The sequence below is a fragment of the Scylla paramamosain genome, chromosome 14, assembly GCF_035594125.1.
Source record: "Scylla paramamosain isolate STU-SP2022 chromosome 14, ASM3559412v1, whole genome shotgun sequence".
NCBI classification, from domain to species: domain Eukaryota; kingdom Metazoa; phylum Arthropoda; class Malacostraca; order Decapoda; family Portunidae; genus Scylla; species Scylla paramamosain.
In genome coordinates, this window is record NC_087164.1 from 23,493,332 (window position 1) to 23,511,664 (window position 18,333).

The 18,333-nt window shown below is 46.6% G+C and overlaps 1 protein-coding gene across 1 annotated transcript in view; it reads right to left on the reverse strand.

Moving 5' to 3' along the window:
* Nucleotides 1-18,333, reverse strand: part of LOC135107046 (autism susceptibility gene 2 protein homolog) — a 194,311-nt gene that overhangs the window by 116,513 nt on the left and 59,465 nt on the right. The window contains exon 3 of the mRNA XM_064016636.1: nucleotides 8,819-8,935. The gene's annotated coding sequence lies outside the window, so the exon portion shown is untranslated. The remainder of the gene's footprint in view (nucleotides 1-8,818; nucleotides 8,936-18,333) is intronic.

Genomic DNA, 18,333 nt, shown 5'->3' on the forward strand with positions numbered 1-18,333 from the left:
CATTCATTTTCTCCGCTCTTTCAGTTCCCAAACCTCTTACATATTTTCGCAAACCTTCTTCGTTCCTCTCTCCTTCCTCCTCCTCCTCCTCTTCTCCAAAGCGAGGCTGAGCAAGTCACGAACCAAACCGAGGAGCGAGAGAACCATTCTGAGGACTGTTTGTTTGGAGATGAAGCACCAGGAGGAGGAGGAGGAGGAGGAGGAGGAGGAGGAGGAGGAGGAGGAGGAGGAGGAGGAGGAGGAGGAGGAGGAGAGACAGCGGCAAAAGAAATGTGAAGAGACGAGCTTAAGAAGAAAACGAAATAAACACATTTGGAGGGGAGAAAACACACACACACACACACACACACACACACACACACACACACACACACACACACACACACACACACACACACACACACACACACACACACACACAGCCTTGCCGCATTCTTGAAGAGAGAGAGAGAGAGAGAGAGAGAGAGAGAGAGAGAGAGAGAGAGAGAGAGAGAGAGAGAGAGAGAGAGAGAGAGAGAGAGAGAGAGAGAGAATGAACACTTACATAAAAAAAAGGATAGTACATAAAAAATAAAACATTAGGAACAGAAATAAAAGACCAGAGAGAGAGAGAGAGAGAGAGAGAGAGAGAGAGAGAGAGAGAGAGAGAGAGAGAGAGAGAGAGAGAGAGAGAGAGAGAGAGAGAGAGAGAGGGGGCTAGTGGCGGCAGAGGGATATGGGAAGGGAGACGAGCCTAAATTATGTGACGTTATGGACAGGCCGGGGGAAATACCGTACGGGGAAAGAATATAAAGCATAAAGGAGACCAGAGAGAGAGAGAGAGAGAGAGAGAGAGAGAGAGAGAGAGAGAGAGAGAGAGAGAGAGAGAGAGAGAGAGAGAGAGAGAGTAGTTAGCAATGCCATTCTAGACTGACACTATGGCATACAAACAAGAGCAGGAAGAGGAGTGAGTGCCAGATGGAGGAGGAGGAGGAGGAGGAGGAGGAGGAGGAGGAGGAGGAGGAGGGTTAAGAGACACTTAGGAAGAATGAAGATGTGACATGAAAGGGAAACTCAAATAAAAAGGGGAATAAGAAAGAGGAGAGGGGGAAAAAAGGGCTTTGAAATTGATGATACACTGTAAGACTGTCTGACGGAGGCACTGAAGGAGGAGGAGGAGGAGGAGGAGGAGGAGGAGGAGGAGGAGGAGGAGGAGGAGGAGGAGGAGGAGGAAACAAGGTCTTCTTCCTCCCTCAACAACGGAAGAAGACATTGTGAGAGAGACAATGACACTCCCTCTTCCCCTTCTTCTTCTTCCTCCTCTTCCCTTACCCCCTCCTCTTCTTCTTCCTCCTCCTCCTCCTCCTCCTCCTCCTCCTCCTCCTCCTCCTCCTCTTCCTGTGGCATCTTTACGAGTCGCCAATAAATCACCAACAAATCTCCTCTTGTTCCACCTTTTTCTTCTTTATTTCATTTCTTTTTACCTCTCTCTCTCTCTCTCTCTCTCTCTCTCTCTCTCTCTCTCTCTCTCTCTCTCTCTCTCTCTGTCTCTTTACCAATATTGTAATCTTTAAACTCTGACTTAATATTTATTTTCTTAATTTATTTTAAGTTTACTATTAAGATAAACTATTTTATATCAACAGCGAACAAGACTTAGAGACAGAATAAGATAAATAAGGTGCAATAAATAAGAGATGAATTATAACCCTTAGTAATCTCTCTCTCTCTCTCTCTCTCTCTCTCTCTCTCTCTCTCTCTCTCTCTCTCTCTCTCTCTCTCTCTCTCTCTCTCTCTCTCTCTCTCTCTCTCTCTCCACAAAAGGGCGGAAAAAAGAGAGAGAAAAGGAGGAAGTGAAGGAGGAAAGAGAGAGAGAGAATAAGAGAGAATAAGAGAGAAAATGAAGAAACGACAAAACTATAAAAAAGATTCTCTCTCTCTCTCTCTCTCTCTCTCTCTCTCTCTCTCTCTCTCTCTCTGGAACATCTAGACGATAATTTTCCTGACACGGACAATCAGGGCGCACCATAAAAGGCTGAATTGGGCCATTACTGCCTCCGGGGTCGTGGTGGTGGTGGTGGTGGTGGTGGTGGTGGTGGTGCTAATGTGGTGCCGCCTACACACCCACGCTGGCACATCCACACTGCCGCCTACACTCACACCAGCATCCGCATCCACTACTCTGTCCCTTCTTTATCCTCTCTCTCTCTCTCTCTCTCTCTCTCTCTCTCTCTCTCTCTCTCTCTCTCTCTCTCTCTCTCTCTTAGAAAAACATTTGGTTGTGTTTCCGTTTAATGTAATTGTTTTCTATATTATTATTTTATATTTTTGTGTTTTGTTCTTCAATAGCAGATTTTGTTTTGTCGTTCTGTACAAAACAATCATGTATTAACAATTATGCACACTGATGTCTGTCTTTCTTTTGCATAATATTTTCTCTTTATTCTCTATTATCATTTTATGTTGTGTATCAGTCTGGTTCTGCTGTTTAATGTAGCATATTTTGTTCGTCTTACATTTTTCTTTCTTTCTTTCAATAAATTATACCTTCTTTATTTTGTAAGCATTTTGTATCGCTCTGTAATAACTCCGTCTTATAAATTTCGCCTCAAAATAGCGAACGAGTATGATCAATAATGTTTCAAATGTTTCTTGTGTGGTTGTTAGCTAGTTGTGTGAACGAGTGAATGAGCGAGACTTGTGTGAGGCATGAATACGTGTATGAGTGAACGAGCTAGGCTTCAGTCATAAGTGTTAAGTGGAAGTGCGCGGCCTGGCGCCGGGAGATCACCTACCTCCAGGCCTTCTGTTCACACCTTCTGTGAATAAACACCTGCACTGTTACCTGCGTTTCCTGTGCCCCTGCTGGTCAAGAGTCGAACATGGCGCAGTGAGTAGGGATCAGGACAAGGCTGCAGTGGGTACGGCGCAGAATGGAGAAGCAGTTGGAGGCGCTGGCTGCCCTGCTAGCGCGACAGTCGGAGCAGAGTCAGGCTCTGCTAGCGCGACAGTCGGAGCAGAGTCAGGCTCGCGAGGAGCGTTTAACCCAGCTGCTGGAGGAGAGTGGGGGACACAAGCTCCCAGTCGCACCACGGCGAGCAATGAAGGCGAAACCACAGCCCGCAGCACGTCTACCCAGGGCGCGAGGTTCCCGACGTCCGCCACCATCATTCCTCACTTAACGGCGTCAGCATCTTTACGTGAGTTCGACACGTGGCGCCATAAGTTTGAAGGATACGTAACCCTCGCCAGGATAGACTGTCTCTCCCTGGCTGAGCAGAGGGCGGCACTCGCTGCTGTCCTAGACGACGAATGGACCCGTACACTTCGCTACGGGATAAGCTTACCGAGAGACGCGGAGTTAAGAAAACCATCCTCGATGCAATGTGTGAGTACCTGCGAAGCCAGCGCAACATCATCATGGATATGAAGAGACTTCTACTCCCGCGTGCAAGAAACGCAAGAAGGTTTTGACGACTTTTTATGTGCTGTAAAGGAAATCGCCAATTTCTGTGACTTTTGCGACCAGTGCATAAACCATCAGCTGCGTGACAGAATTGTCGTTGGGACACGAGACGAAGTGGCTCTGAAACGCATGCTGGAAAACAAGAAACTCACCCTTGAAAACGCCATAGATATTTGCAGAGCATCAGAGAGCGCTAACCAGTGTAGTGCAGTACTAAGGGGCGGCTCTCACTCTTCGAGCCATGGTGTGAACGCTGTCTCGAACTACAGGAAGGGCAGTTTCGGGGGCTCAAGCCCCACGGGCTGTTATCGTTGTGGCAAAGATTGTCGCAGTGACAAAAGGGGATGCCAGGCAATAGATAAAGTGTGTCGTAACTGCGGGAAAAGAGGGCATTTTGCGAGTTGTATGTCAGCAGACAGTGAGGAAACGACGAGGAGCTTCGAGGAGTTCCTCAACTGTCTCTCCTCATCGCGGTGCAGGCCCGAGGCGGGGAGCCAGTGCCAGTGTATACCAGCTCTTATCAGGCGTATACACAAAGACGGTGACGGCACGACCTGCGCCCCAGGTGCTCATTACCGCCACACATCCCGCTGGAAGAGACAAGATTACGTGGACTCCTGACTCTGGGGCCGAAACGACCGTTATTGGCCTCGACACGGCAACACTCCTTGGAATCCCGCCCTCCAGCTTGGCGCCCCGCTGATGGTGATGGACTTTATGCAGCCGGTAATCACCCCCTCACCTGTGTAGGAACTTTCTCGTCGCACTTGCAACTGGGCGACAGGGAAGCTGAGACTGTTGTGAGCGTGGTGAAGGGAGGTGAAGGGGGCGCTAGCTTAGCTGGTACGATTCCATCGCTCTCGGAATCCTCCCCGAAGATTTTCCGGCTCAAATCCGACCGCTACGCAGGGAAGAACAGCACACCGGCAACAGCTCCATCAAGTACCCCGACCGCCTCGCAGCCACCTCTATCTACGCCCACAGAAGGTGATCAGCTGGCCTCATTCCTACGACCCAACGCCACAGCAGCGTGCGGGGCACGCTGCTGCTGTGATCAAGGCCTTTCCCAGCGTCTTCGAAGCAAAGGAAGGTTTACGTGCAATGGCTGGTGGATCCATGGCCCATCGAGTTGACAGACGACGCTCGACCCTTCGCCGTAACAGCATCTCGTACAATCCCTTACAATTGGCGTGAAGAAATTAAGAGCCAGTTGGAAGAGCTGCTTAACAAGGGAATCATCGAGAGTGTGGACTACCCTACGGCATGGTGCCACCCCATCGTGCCTGTCCCCAAAAAAGACATCTGGTGTAAGGCTGTGTGTTGACCTTGACACGACTCAACCGTTACGTGAAGAGGCCCGTGTATCCAGTGCGCTCACCTCATGACGCCATCGCCTCGATCGGGACCGGAGCAGTTTGGTTCACCACTCTTGATGCCAAGATGGGGGTATTTTCAAGTCCCCATTAGAGAAGAAGACCAGGATTTAACCTGCTTCATAACACCTTGGGGTCGGTACAAGTTTCGGCGAGCGGTTATGGGTCTCGTCTCGTCTGGAGACGAGTATAACCGTCGAGGAGACCAAGCTCTCGGCGACATACCTAACACCATCAAGATCGTGGACGACATCCTGGCCTATGACTCCACCTACAGTGCGCACTTAGCCCATGTCATTCAGATTGTGCGGCGGTGTGACCAGCACGGCATCACTCTCAACCCACAGAAGTATTACATTCGCGGAAAGAGTGGTAGATTACTGTGGTTACTCTGTTTCTGGACAAGGCTACACGACAGACTCAAAGAAAGTTAAGGCAATCTCTGACTTCCCACGACCACAGCACATCACCGACCTACGATCATTCATGGGTCTTACAAACCAGCTTGGAAGCTTTTCTCCTGCTGTGGCTGCAGCTGCACAACCCCTCAGAGATCTCTTACGCCCGAAGAACAGTTGGTGCTGGTCTCCTAACCATGAAGAGGCGTTTGAGAAGGTGAAAAACAGTGTCTCGTCAGCCCACCTGTCTTGGCATACTTCGACCCATCATTACCAACGATGCTACAGACTGACGCCTCAAGGATGCACGGATTTGGATTCGTTCTCCTGCAGAAGCACAGTGACCAGTGGAAGATGGTGCAATGCGGGTCAAGATTTGTTACAGACACAGAGAGCCGCTATGCAGTAATAGAGTTGGAAATGGCTGCTCAATCGTCTGGGCAGTCAGGAAATGTGGCACCTACCTGAAAGGACTCCCTCACTTCGATCTAGTGCTCGACCACCGCCCGCTGATACCTCTCCTCAATAGCAAGTTGTTGGGAGAAATAGAGAACCTGCGGCTGCAGCGCATGAGGGAGAAGCTTGCTCAGTATTCTTTCACAGCAAGCTGGCAAAAGGGATCGACACACTGTGTGCCCGACGCCCCTCTCACGTGCTCCAGTACAGGACCCAGTGGAGGAAGAGGATGCTGCTACTTCTGGTAGACCTCGACCCTCTCCACTCAGCGGTCATCTCAGCGTTATCTGCCACCAATGAGGACGGCGTCCGCTTAGCACCACTCCAGGATCAGACTGTGGAAATGGTACGTGCCGCAGCAGCAAGAGACGGGGAGTACTGCTTGCTCAAGAACGTCATCATCGAGGGCTTCCCTGATCATTGCCACGACCTCGATCACCGCTTGCGTACGTACTGGCCGGTGCGCAGTCTGCTGGCCGTAGACGACGACCTGGTGGTTTACGGGCCGAGGCTTCTTATTCCTCACAGCCTCCGCCGAGAAACACTAGAGCGACTCCATGACAGTCATCAGGGGATGGAGCGCACCAAGCGACGGGCCCGACAAACGGTTTGTACTGGCCTGGTATGGACAGAGACGTTGAGAACGTCGTTTCTGGATGCTCACTATGCCGTCCACATCCTACCAAGCCAAGCCAACGAACCTCTCTGGCAGGACACGGACACACCCAGCAGGGTGTTTGAGTCAGTTTCTGCAGACTACTTCCACGCAGCAGGCCGTACATACCTCGTGTATGTAGATCGCTTGTCTGGGTGGCCTCACGTGTCTGCATGCTCACGTCCAGCATCGGCTGATCAGCTCGTTCGTGTCCTTCGGGGTGTGTTCGCCGACACGGGCGTGCCTGTTCTCCTGAGGACTGACGGTGGACCGCAGTTCACTTCTTCATCGGTACGGCGCTTCCTGGCTCGATGGGGGGTGGAGCATCGTGTATCTTCACCTCATTATCCACGCTCCAATGGTCACGCCGAGGCAGCGGTCAAGTCCGTGAAGAAGCTGATCCTCACGACCACACAGCAGGGTCACCTGGACGAGGATGCGTTCGCTCGCGGGTTGCTGGAACTGCGCAACACTCCGAGGGCGGAAGGGCGATCACCAGCACAAGTCCTCTTCGGTCATCCTATGAGGTCCTGTGTCCCGGCTCATCATCGCTCATACGCTCAGCAGTGGCAGCGCGCTGCTGATGAGTGCGACGCCAAGGCAGAGCGACTGAGGGAAGAAAGCGAAACTTCGCCAACGACGCGTCCGCCCGTACTCTTCCTCTCCTGCACCTCGGTGGCCACGTCGACGTTCAAGATCACACGACAGGCCTCTGGGATCGCCTGGGTGTCATCGTGGCTGTTGGGCGAAGGAGAGACTACCTCATCAAGATGGGCAGCGGTCGCGTGATGTGGCGTAATAGAAGACACCTACGCCCACACAGACCTCTTGCTCCCCTTCCTGTCGAGCAGCACACCGCTCATGGCGGTGCAGCGCTTCAGCATCAGGGTCACGAGGAACACCACCATCCCGGCAGCCCGGAGCATCAGGGGTAACGGGGTACACCGTGGCCCGAGAGCAACCAGAGCGTCGAAGCAGCCGACAGCGTAGGGAGCCGAGACGACTGCAGGTGCGGTGGCACCGTAGCACCTACGATTAGTCGTACGTGTTCATTGTACGCTGTGTTTGTTTTGTGTATATGTACCGTGTTTTCTTGTACTTCAATCATTGTAACTTTGTTTCATGTGTTACGGTAGCCCATAACAAAGATAAGGAATCTTCCTTATGTCTCGGGGGGAGGGTGTGTGGTTGTTAGCTAGTTGTGTGAACGAGTGAATGAGCGAGACTTGTGTGAGGCATGAATACGTGTATGAGTGAACGAGCTAGGCTTCAGTCATAAGTGTTAAGTGGAAGTGCGCGGCCTGGCGCCGGGAGATCACCTACCTCCAGCCTTCTGTTCACACCTTCTGTGAATAAACACCTGCACTGTTACCAGCGATTTCCTGTGCCCCTGCTGGTCAAGAGTCGAACATTTCTCTTTATCCAAGCGATTGTATAAAGTAACTGTGACTTCGAGTTTCTATCACAGTGTGTGTGTGTGTGTGTGTGTGTATGTGTGTGTGTGTGTGTGTGTGTGTGTGTTTCCGATTCCACGTGCGTCTTCCCATTTCCCGCCTGTCCCAGTGCGTGAATGCATAACGCCGCCTCCGCACCTTTGTGTGTCCCCTGCCCTGGCCGCCCCTGCTCGTTATCCCCTTCATGTATGGCAGGGGCTGGCTTGAATATGTATACGTGCCTCTCTCTCTCTCTCTCTCTCTCTCTCTCTCTCTCTCTCTCTCTCTCTCTCTCTCTCTCTCTCTCTCTCTCTCTCTCTCTCTCTCTCTCTCTCTCTCTCTCTCTCTCTCTCTCTCTCTCTTTCGTTACACGCAGCCAAATGGTTAAATTCAACGTGATTATTTTTCTTCTTTTTCTTCTTCGTCTTTCTATAATTTGCCCCATTTAAAGGGAGGGGTATGAAGACACCTCCGTAACAACTAAATGAACTAACCCAATTAACTAGTTAGTATCCTCCTTGTTAACTGTTCATTTCCTATAAAGCGGCATTTAATTTCAGACTCCTTTACATGTACGTTAGAGAAATTCCTGTGTCGCATAGCCGGGTTAGTTTACAGCGAGAGAAATGAGAAAATACAGAGGAGAGTGGAGAGAGAACATCTTTCCTAAATTACTAACCACTCTGGGGTAATTTTTCTCGTTCTACAGCCACCTTCACACATCGTACTAGCCAGAAATTGCAAGATCTAGACCTTTTTCATCAGCCTTTTTGTAGATGTTTGTAAATAGTTCCATTAGCGTCGTAAATTAGCGGTTAACTAGTATCCTCCTCTTTAGCAATTAATTTTACATAGAGTGCCATTTCAGTCTCCTTTAAATATACCACTTACAAGTATTACACAGCTAGGTTGGTTGACAAGGGGGAAGAAGTGAGGGGGCTCAGTGCAGCGACCATTACTTACCGCATCACACAGCCAGGCTAGTTGACAGGGGAAAAAATGCAGGAAATGACAAGAGGACAGATTATGTTTACAGAGAGCAATGGAGTGCCACCTACCTTGTTGTTGTTGATCTTGGGTGGCGGCGGTTTCTTCTTAGCCGTGTCCGACTTCACGCGATCCGGGAAAGGGTCTAGTCTCCGCGTGCTGGCCTTCTCCGACGCCCGCACGCATCGCTGGGGGAGGAAAGTGTTGAAGTTAGTCATCGCTCGTGAAGGAGTAAGAGTTGCTGAAGTGGTGATGGTGTTAATAGTAGTAAATGACCAAGTCACAACCCAAATTGTCCTCTTTACCCCGAAAACTAAAGTAGAAGTCTATAATTTTACGGCAAAATAACTCATTAACTAACCTAAATGAATGAACGAATAAATAAACAGGAAAACAATCTATGACAAACAACAGATCTCAACAAACAAAAATAAATAAACAAATAAATAGACAAGTATAAAACACAGGTAGTATGATAATAATAAAAAAATAAAATAAATAAAAAAAACACGTACATGATCTGAAACAAAGACGAGGGAGAGAAAAAAAAAAAAAAAAAAAAAAAAAAAAAAAAAAGGGTTAAGTAGTACATGACTTTATGCTCCAGTGAGAGTGTTTAAATAGAATACCTTTAGGATTACGGTGGGGCACGAATATTTCAGAATACCCAGTTACGAGGTGAGGGGAAGTGGGAGTGAGTGGCTGAAGAGTGCTAGTGTGGGTTATGGCTAGTGAGGAAATGAGGGAAGGTATGAGGGGAGAAAAAATTGACTGGGGGGAGAGAGAGAGAGAGAGAGAGAGAGAGAGAGAGAGAGAGAGAGAGAGAGAGAGAGAGAGAGAGAGAGAGAGAGAGAGAGAGAGACGTGACGCTATGATTGTGAATGTAGATTAACTCCCCGCAAACCCTCTCTCTCTCTCTCTCTCTCTCTCTCTCTCTCTCTCTCTCTCTCTCTCTCTCTCTCTCTCTCTCTACTAACTTCACTCGAGATTCACGCAAGGCACTCTGTCTCCCTCCCTCCCTCAAGCAATCACCATTAACAAGCGTCGGATTGCGGAGGGGAAGGGTGACTGAGTAAGGCTTATCCGGCAATTAATTAATTATATGCATGTGAATGGAGGATGGGAGGAGGGTGCGGGTCGGGTAGGGATAGCGAGGCACTGATGGTGATGGTGGTGGTGGTGGCGGTGGCGGTGGTGGAATAAATTTATCACACTAATCTATGCAGCCTTCTTGTGTGTGTGTGTGTGTGTGTGTGTGTGTGTGTGTGTAAGAGTTACGGTTTAACATTACCACTGAGCTGGGCAGGTGATGGAGGAAGGCAATTAAGACTGTGTGGGAGAAAGAGAGAAAAGTTGAACGAGGTAAAGGTTGAAAGATAAAAACATTGAAGTATCATCGCATTTCTGGAGTAGGAAAGGAAGGAAGGAAGGAAGGAAGGAAGGTAAAAGACAAGGAAAAAAAAATATGGTTAGATTTTTAATTCCATCAGGTGAGAAGGACAGGTGAAAGTGAGGGAGTAACCATGCCTGTCTCTTTCTTTTTAATCCTATTTTTAATGCCTATCAGACACACTAGCCTCTGAATGCTGGCTTTGTTATGTATTACGGACACAACCTGAACACTTTATTCTCAGCAAAATGACGGTTTTTCAAGTCGTGGTCTGCACAGTGAAGGGATCAACAGTGAAATTAATTAAATGAGTGAATCTAAACCTAAAAAAAAAACCCTCAAATGAAAACCCTGTTGTTATTTCAAAAGTATCAGATTTTCTCACTAAACCTTCCTTTTCTTCCTTCTGCTATTGGTACACGAGGCCAATCTTTAATGTTCAGCCATTCAGCCTGTCAGTTACAGTGGGTGAATCAGTGAGGGAGTGAACCAATCAACCAATCAATCTGTCAGTCAATCAGCCAATCAGTCACTCATTTATTCATTCAGTCAGTCAGTCAGCAAGCTTGCCTCTAACTCAGCCAAACATCCAACCACCCACTCAGCCAACTTGAAAGTCATCCACCTATCCAACCATCCACCTTTGCATCGTCAATCCCTCAACAAACCAACAAGCCATCCACACATCCAGCCAGCCAGCCAGCCAGCCAAGAGAACGATATTACAGAAGGGGACAAAATAATATCACAAATCGATACACAAACCAATACACGACATAAAAAAAGGTAAACGAAAACGCAAAAATCGGCAAAAATGTGTACTGGCACTTGACTACCGAGACGAACACGCCAAGAACATGACACGAGGAATGTTTGAAGTGCTAAAAAAATTCTCATAAACACACATGCTTCGTCACCACTACACACACACACACACACACACACACACACACACACACACACGAGGTTAGGCAAAGAAGCAAGATACGTACATACAAGCAAATGAAGGTCATATATACATAATTTCTTCACCTCGAGCAATATTTTGCATTATAAGGAGAGAGAGAGAGAGAGAGAGAGAGAGAGAGAGAGAGAGAGAGAGAGAGAGAGAGAGAGAGAGAGAGAGAGAGATTATAGCAGCAACCAACGACCTGCACTTTGCCATATCCCCTGAGAGTGAAAACTAAATCTCTCTCTCTCTCTCTCTCTCTCTCTCTCTCTCTCTCTCTCTCTCTCTCTCTCTCTCTCTCTCTCTCTCTCCTGGGTCGTCAGCCGCGCCTGGTGACTCAATATTTCCCACAACATGCCACCCACACCAATAGTTAACGCGACACCCGTGCCCCGAGCAGCCTACACCCGCCGGGCTAGGAGGGGAGGGCGCCGCGGCAACCACCACTCACCTACGCAACACTGCACATCGCCTCTCCTCTCTGCACCTCACACCACTCGGCTTCTGCGGCCCTTATTCTGAAACACTTTGCTTATTATTTTTTTTCAAACCCCACAGAGGATTTACCGGATTGCCAAGATTGTGTCTCCTGGTGATAATGTAGGAATAATTTTAATCTGTCACTCGAACTGTAAAAATCTCCTTGAAAACCTGTGTAACTGCAAATGGAGACTTGAGTAGTGGAGGTGCGGAGTAAATGCGCTTCAAGGTGGGTATGTAGAAGGAGATCGTGGTGATTAGCCTGTCATAAGTGTATATTTTGACTTGGCAGAACAGCATGAGAGAAGGTGGAAGAAAATATAGAAGTTAAGGTATGATTATTCAGAACATTATAGAAGTGACATGGAGTAAAATGATAATCGATTAAATAACGGGGAAAAACAAGATAATTTAGAGGATGTTAGAATGAAGAATGAAGTAGGGAGAAAGAAGGAAAGAGCAAGAGAGGAAAGAGAGAACAGAGATGAGAGGAGGAAAATGAGAAAAGCCAAGTGTTGAAAAGAGGAAGAAGAAGGAAAAGGAAAGAAGGAAGAAGGGAGGTCGAAGAGGAGGGAGGAGGGAAAGGAGGAGTGGAAGAAGCCGAGAGTGGAAAAAGGGGCGTGGAATCATTGGTTTTCCATTTAGTCTTTTATCTTTTTTATCTATTGGTTAATATATTTTTTTTTACTTTCATCTCGATAAAAAAAAAAAAAGGTCATCAAAGGAAAGGGAACGAGGGCCGCTGTAAACAAAGGGACTGCAATGAAGCAACGATATATACACACACACACACACACACACACACACACACACACACACACACACACACACACACACACACACACACACAATACCATTCTCTACATATAACAAGAAAAAAATCACGCCTTTTGTTGGTATGTGGAATAACAGGAGGGAGAGAGAGAGAGAGAGAGAGAGAGAGAGAGAGAGAGAGAGAGAGAGAGAGAGAGAGAGAGAGAGAGAGAGAGAGAGAGAGAGAGAGAGAGAGAGAACAATGAGCTACTACTGTATCCATAAAACTCTCTCTCTCTCTCTCTCTCTCTCTCTCTCTCTCTCTCTCTCTCTCTCTCTCTCTCTCTCTCACAAAGAAATATGAAACAAACCTTAGTTATAAAACAAGTCGTTCACATCTCTCTCTCTCTCTCTCTCTCTCTCTCTCTCTCTCTCTCTCTCTCTCTCTCTCTCTCTCTCTCTCTCTCTCGTCCTATCTGGGATCTTCCACCGCTATGAACAAAAAACAATACAAGGGACAGGAATAATGCCGCTGTTTCCACATGAGCGCCGTGCCAGGCTGACCACACCGCGCCAGACAACCGCGGCAGGTGGTGGTGGTGGTGGTGGTGGTGGTGGTGGTGGTGGTGGTGGTGGTGTGTGTGTGTGTGTGTGTGTGTGTGTGTGTGTGTGTGTGTGTGTGTGTGTGTGTGTGTGTGTGTGTGTGTGTGTGTGTGTGTGTAAGATAAATCACCACATCATTTTAGAAGGCAAATTAGAAAGAGTTGCACACTTTGATAATGGAAATATAAGCAGCATAGAAAAAGGTCAAGAAAAATTGCAACTAAACATGATCTGATTAATATATAAAAAAATAAATAATAAATAAATAAATAAAGTAAAGCCTCAGAAAAAAATAGAAGTTAAAAGGGAACAGAAAAAAAAATTATATAACGAAGACTAATACAAAAAGTAAGAACAGAAACTTTCACACACACACACACACACACACACACACACACATATCCATTACAAAAAACAAGACACCCACCCCCATCTCAAACCCCCCCAAGTCCTAACAAGCACTGGTCGCCGCGCAGGTAAAACACGACTGTAAATGCCAAGCAACATCCAAACAGCTGCATTACGATCCGCCCAGGTGTTTGGGTCTTATTTTTCTTTTTTTTTTTATTTATTTCTTTTCTTTTTTTTTCTTTTTTTTTCCGGCTCTGCTCCTCCCAGCCCCGCCCGCCCTGCCCAGCCTCACCTCACCTGCTGCTGCCGCCTACCACTCCCGCTAACTAACGAGACTCTTGCTTAGGATATGTTGAGCTCAATCGGTTTGTATCTGTCGACTTTGGAGTGTTGGTTCATTAAGTCTTCAAGTTTTTTTTTCTCTCTCTCTTTCTGTGTGTGTGTGTGTGTGTGTGTGTGTGTGTGTGTGTGTGTGTGTGTGTGTGTGTGTGTGTGTGTGTGTGTGTGTATTTTCATGCGTAGAAAACAGTACATAAGAGCAACTTTTTTTATTTATTTATTTCTTCATTAGTAAGTGGTATAAAAAAAATGTTAAGAGCGGAATTCCAACCACTGCCAACCCGCCCCCCCCTTCTTTCTTAACGCCGCCATTTACAACACCAGCTCAGTGAACCCTCTGATTATTAATGACACGTAATATGAAGCCTTATATAACTTTTCTTGGCCTTATCAAGCAAAAACAAAACAACAGACACTTTATAATTAAACTCCTAGATCACTTACTTCTTTCAGTGAGTTTCCTTTAAAAATCGAAATCTAAATTTGCACCAGGATTCCAGCCTTGAAGGAAGACTGAAGGGTAAATACGAGTACATACACACATACGACAGAGGAATTTCAAGGTGCGTGTTTTCAAATGTTTCAGCGTCTTACCTCCTTGACTTTTAACAGGCTCAAGTTTAATTACAGGGAGTTTTCAAGTTCAAGGGTGTTTTCATGATTCCAATGATAGTTTAGGGACAAAAGAAAATAAGGGAAGCTGCAAGAAGCCATCAGACTTATACCTGGCCAGTTCCTGCATGAAACACACCTACCTGTTACCACCTATCATCCCTCTAATGACTCAGCATTAACAACCTGATTACCGAGTCCATCCCGTTCACCTACCAATCTATTTGAGCACCAATGCCTTCCTATCCCTTTCTTGAACCTAAATTTTCCGAAGCTTGAATCCATTACTTCTTGTTCTACCCTTATTACTGATTGTGGGAATATTTACCTTGTTATAATTGTATATCATCAACAGGAACCATGCTTATGAAAACCCAATAGCTCCTGTGGTATTTAAAGGCAATAACTCCTGTGCCATTTAAAAAGTTACAGTCAGAAGGCGAAGAGTTTAAAAATAAGGGCGGTGTGTCTTCTTCTCCTTGTAAGGGAATATGTAATGGTGAAAGCCTTCTGTCTGTCTCTCTATCTGTCTGTCTGTCTGTCTGTCTGTCTGTCTATCTTTCCCGGAAGCGTCTTGTGATAATGGTACAAGTTCCTCGCGCGAAAGGAGAGATGACATCAACCACACCGCTAATTCTTCTTCTTCCTCCTCCTCCTCCTCCTCCTCCTCCTCCTCCTCCTCCTCCTTTCATGGTATTTGTCTTATTCTAGTACTTACACACAAACTGAGAGAGAGAGAGAGAGAGAGAGAGAGAGAGAGAGAGAGAGAGAGAGAGAGAGAGAGAGAGAGAGAGAGAGAGAGAGAGAGAGAGAGAGAGAGAGAGAGAAACATTATATCAACTAACCCTAAAAACCCTTCCTTCCTTCCCTCTCTCCTTTGTTCTTTTTTGTTGTCGCATACAAACAAAAAACTGCTGAGATACATTACGAGCTCTCTCTCTCTCTCTCTCTCTCTCTCTCTCTCTCTCTCTCTCTCTCTCTCTCTCTCTCTCTCTCTCTCTCTGTGTGTGTGTGTGTGTGTGTGTGTGTGTGTGTGTGTGTGTGTGTGTGTGTGTGTGTGTGTGTGTGTGTGTGTGTGTGTGTGTGTGTGTGTGTGTGTGTGTGTGTGTGTGTGTGTAAAGAAGAACAAGAACAAGAACGAAGATAAAAAACAAAAAAAAACAGCAACATGGAAAAAAAGGAGGAGGAGGAGGAGGAGGAGGAGGAGGAGGAGGAGGAGGAGGAGGAGGAGGAGGAGGAGGAGGAGGAGGAGGAAGACCCTGCAAAAGAAGGAACCTCCTCCCAACCTCGTAAAGCAGCAGTGAAGGAGGAGGAGGAGGAGGAGGAGGAGGAGGAGGAGGAGGAGGAGGAGGAAGAGGAGGAGACCCTTCTTATTCCCCCAGCAGCTTTTATTAGTCAGTGGGGCGTTAGTAAAAATAATGAAGAGAGAGAGAGAGAGAGAGAGAGAGAGAGAGAGAGAGAGAGAGAGAGAGAGAGAGAGAGAGAGAGAGAGAGAGAGAGAGAGAGAGAGAGAGAGAGAAAGGAAAAATGATAAGGTAATTGACTGCCGATGGATTAGTGTTGAGACACACACACACACACACACACACTCTCTCTCTCTCTCTCTCTCTCTCTCTCTCTCTCTAAAGGTAGGATTAGATTGTTGATTTTGTTCTGTTTATTTTTCTTCATCCCTGACGCTTGGGGGGAGGGGAGGGGAGATTCGGGGGGAGGGGTAGATGGGGAAGGGGGTGTTGGAGAAGGGAAGGGGAAGAATGTAGAGGAATGGTATGGGACTAGATGGAAAAGGAGAGTAAGGAGAAAAGGTAAATAAGAAAAGTGAAAAGAGAGGAAGAGAAGAGAGGAGAAGAGAAGGGAAGGGAGAGGAAGGGGAAGAAGAGAAGAGGGGAGAATGTCAAGGATGAGATGATAATGGGAGGAATGAGAGGGAAAGTGAGGAGAAAGGAACGAAACTGAATAGGAGAGAAGAGAAAGAAGAGAAAACATGGAAAAAAAAAGAAAAAAAAATGAAAATGAAAATAAGAAACGAAAAAAAAAAAAAAAACACGGATAAAATGAAGAAACAAAATGAAATGAACGAAAGAGAAAGAAAAAAAACGAAGAAATAGAAAATGAAATTGAACGGAACGATGTAAAAAGGAAAGAAAAGGAAAGGAAAGAGAAGTAAAAAGAAATAGGTGATAAGTTTTAAAAGAAATTTATTTTGCCATTTACTTAAGAGTTGTTTTTTAAGAGTATTGCTTTGTGTTGCAGCTTTCACGCACCACCACCACCACCACCACCATCACCACCAAGGCCGCAGGAAAAGAAGAAACCACTATTTTTTCCACTTTCGGACAAGCAATACATACAAACATACATGCGCTGGACATACACACATGCATACATCTACATAAAAGAGACAAACGTACGTGTGTGTGTGTGTGTGTGTGTGTGTGTGTGTGTGTGTGTGTGTGTGTGTGTGTGTGTGTGTGTGTGTGTGTGTGTGTGTGTGTGTGTGTGTGTGTGTGTGTGTGTGTGTGTGTGTAGCATTTCTTTGCTTCTCTCTTTCTTTCTTTTTTTCTTTTTTTCAATTTATTTTTCTTCTTTCATTTATTCTCATTTCTTCTTTATTTTCTATTTTTTTTCGCCAATTCTAATATTCCCCTTTATAACTTACCACATGTGTCTGTCTGTCTGTATATCTGTATATCAATCTATGTATTTATTTCTGTCTGTCTGTCTCTCTATTTATCAACCTGTCTATCTGTCTGTCTGCCTTATATATCCACCTATTTCTATATATGTATGTCCCCCCCTCTCTCTCTCTCTCTCTCTCTCTCTCTCTCTCTCTCTCTCTCTCTCTCTCTCTCTCTCAACACATCGTTCATCACAGCACAGCCCCCAGTATAGTTTCCACCACCACCACCACCACCACCAGTGCAGGCAGTTTCGTATTTTTTTCTCCCTCCCGCGGCTGCAGTGCTCGCGTCCTCGCCTCTTATTTATTTGCTGCCTGTGCCGCCACCGAGCTGTTTTGCGTAGGAATGAGACCCGGCGAGCTTTGCAACGTTTTCCTCTCTCTCTCTCTCTCTCTCTCTCTCTCTCTCTCTCTCTCTCTCTCTCTCTCTCTCTCTCTCTCTCTCTCTCTCTCTCTAGTGTGTGCAGTACGTAGAGAGAGAGAGAGAGAGAGAGAGAGAGAGAGAGAGAGAGAGAGAGAGAGAGAGAGAGAGAGAGAGAGAGAGAGAGAGAGAGAGAGAGAGAGAGAGAGAGAGAGGTATTATGATGTAGCTTACTTCACAGACTGTTTAAAAAGTGTGTGTGTGTGTGTGTGTGTGTGTGTGTGTGTGTGTGTGTGTGTGTGTGTGTGTGTGTGTGTGTGTGTGTGTGTGTGTGTGTGTGGAGTCGGTCATTTTCACTTGCAATATACGAGAAAGTCCCGCCATGTTAAATTTTATTCGAATGAAGGAAGGAAGGACGGACGGACACACACACACACACACACACACACACACACACACACACACACACACACACACACACACACACACACACACACACACACACTAATGCAGCTATCGCACACTCAATGGCGGGGGAATGACACAGTAATTAACATTCATTCTTTTACCTGAGGAAGCGACTGCACGCCAGGTGATGGGTGGGGAGGGGAGAGGAGGGAAGGGGAGGGGAGGGAACCCGAGAGAAGGAAAGAGTGAAGGAAATGGGTTTTATTATTATTATTGTTGTTGTTGTTGTTGTTGTTGTTGATGGTGGTGGTGGTGGTGTGGTAGGAGAGGAGAGGAGAAGAGAAGAGAAGAGAAGAGAAGAGAAGAGAAGAGAAGAGAAGAGAAGAGAAGAGGAGGGAGGGAAAAAGGAGAAAAATATTACATGGAAGGAAAACGGAAAAGCAGATAAAGGGAAGGGAAGGGAAAAAAGATGAAGGGACAGAAGGAAAAACCAAGCTAAAGAAACATAAAAGAGAGAGAAAGGGGAAAAAGAAAAAGAAAATTAAAGTAAAGAAGCGAAAAGCGAAGCAGAGAAAATAATAAAACAAAAAAAAAAAATATGAAGAACAGGAAAAAGAAACCCGACACAGAAGGGAAACAAAAGGAAGGGGAAACAAAAGAT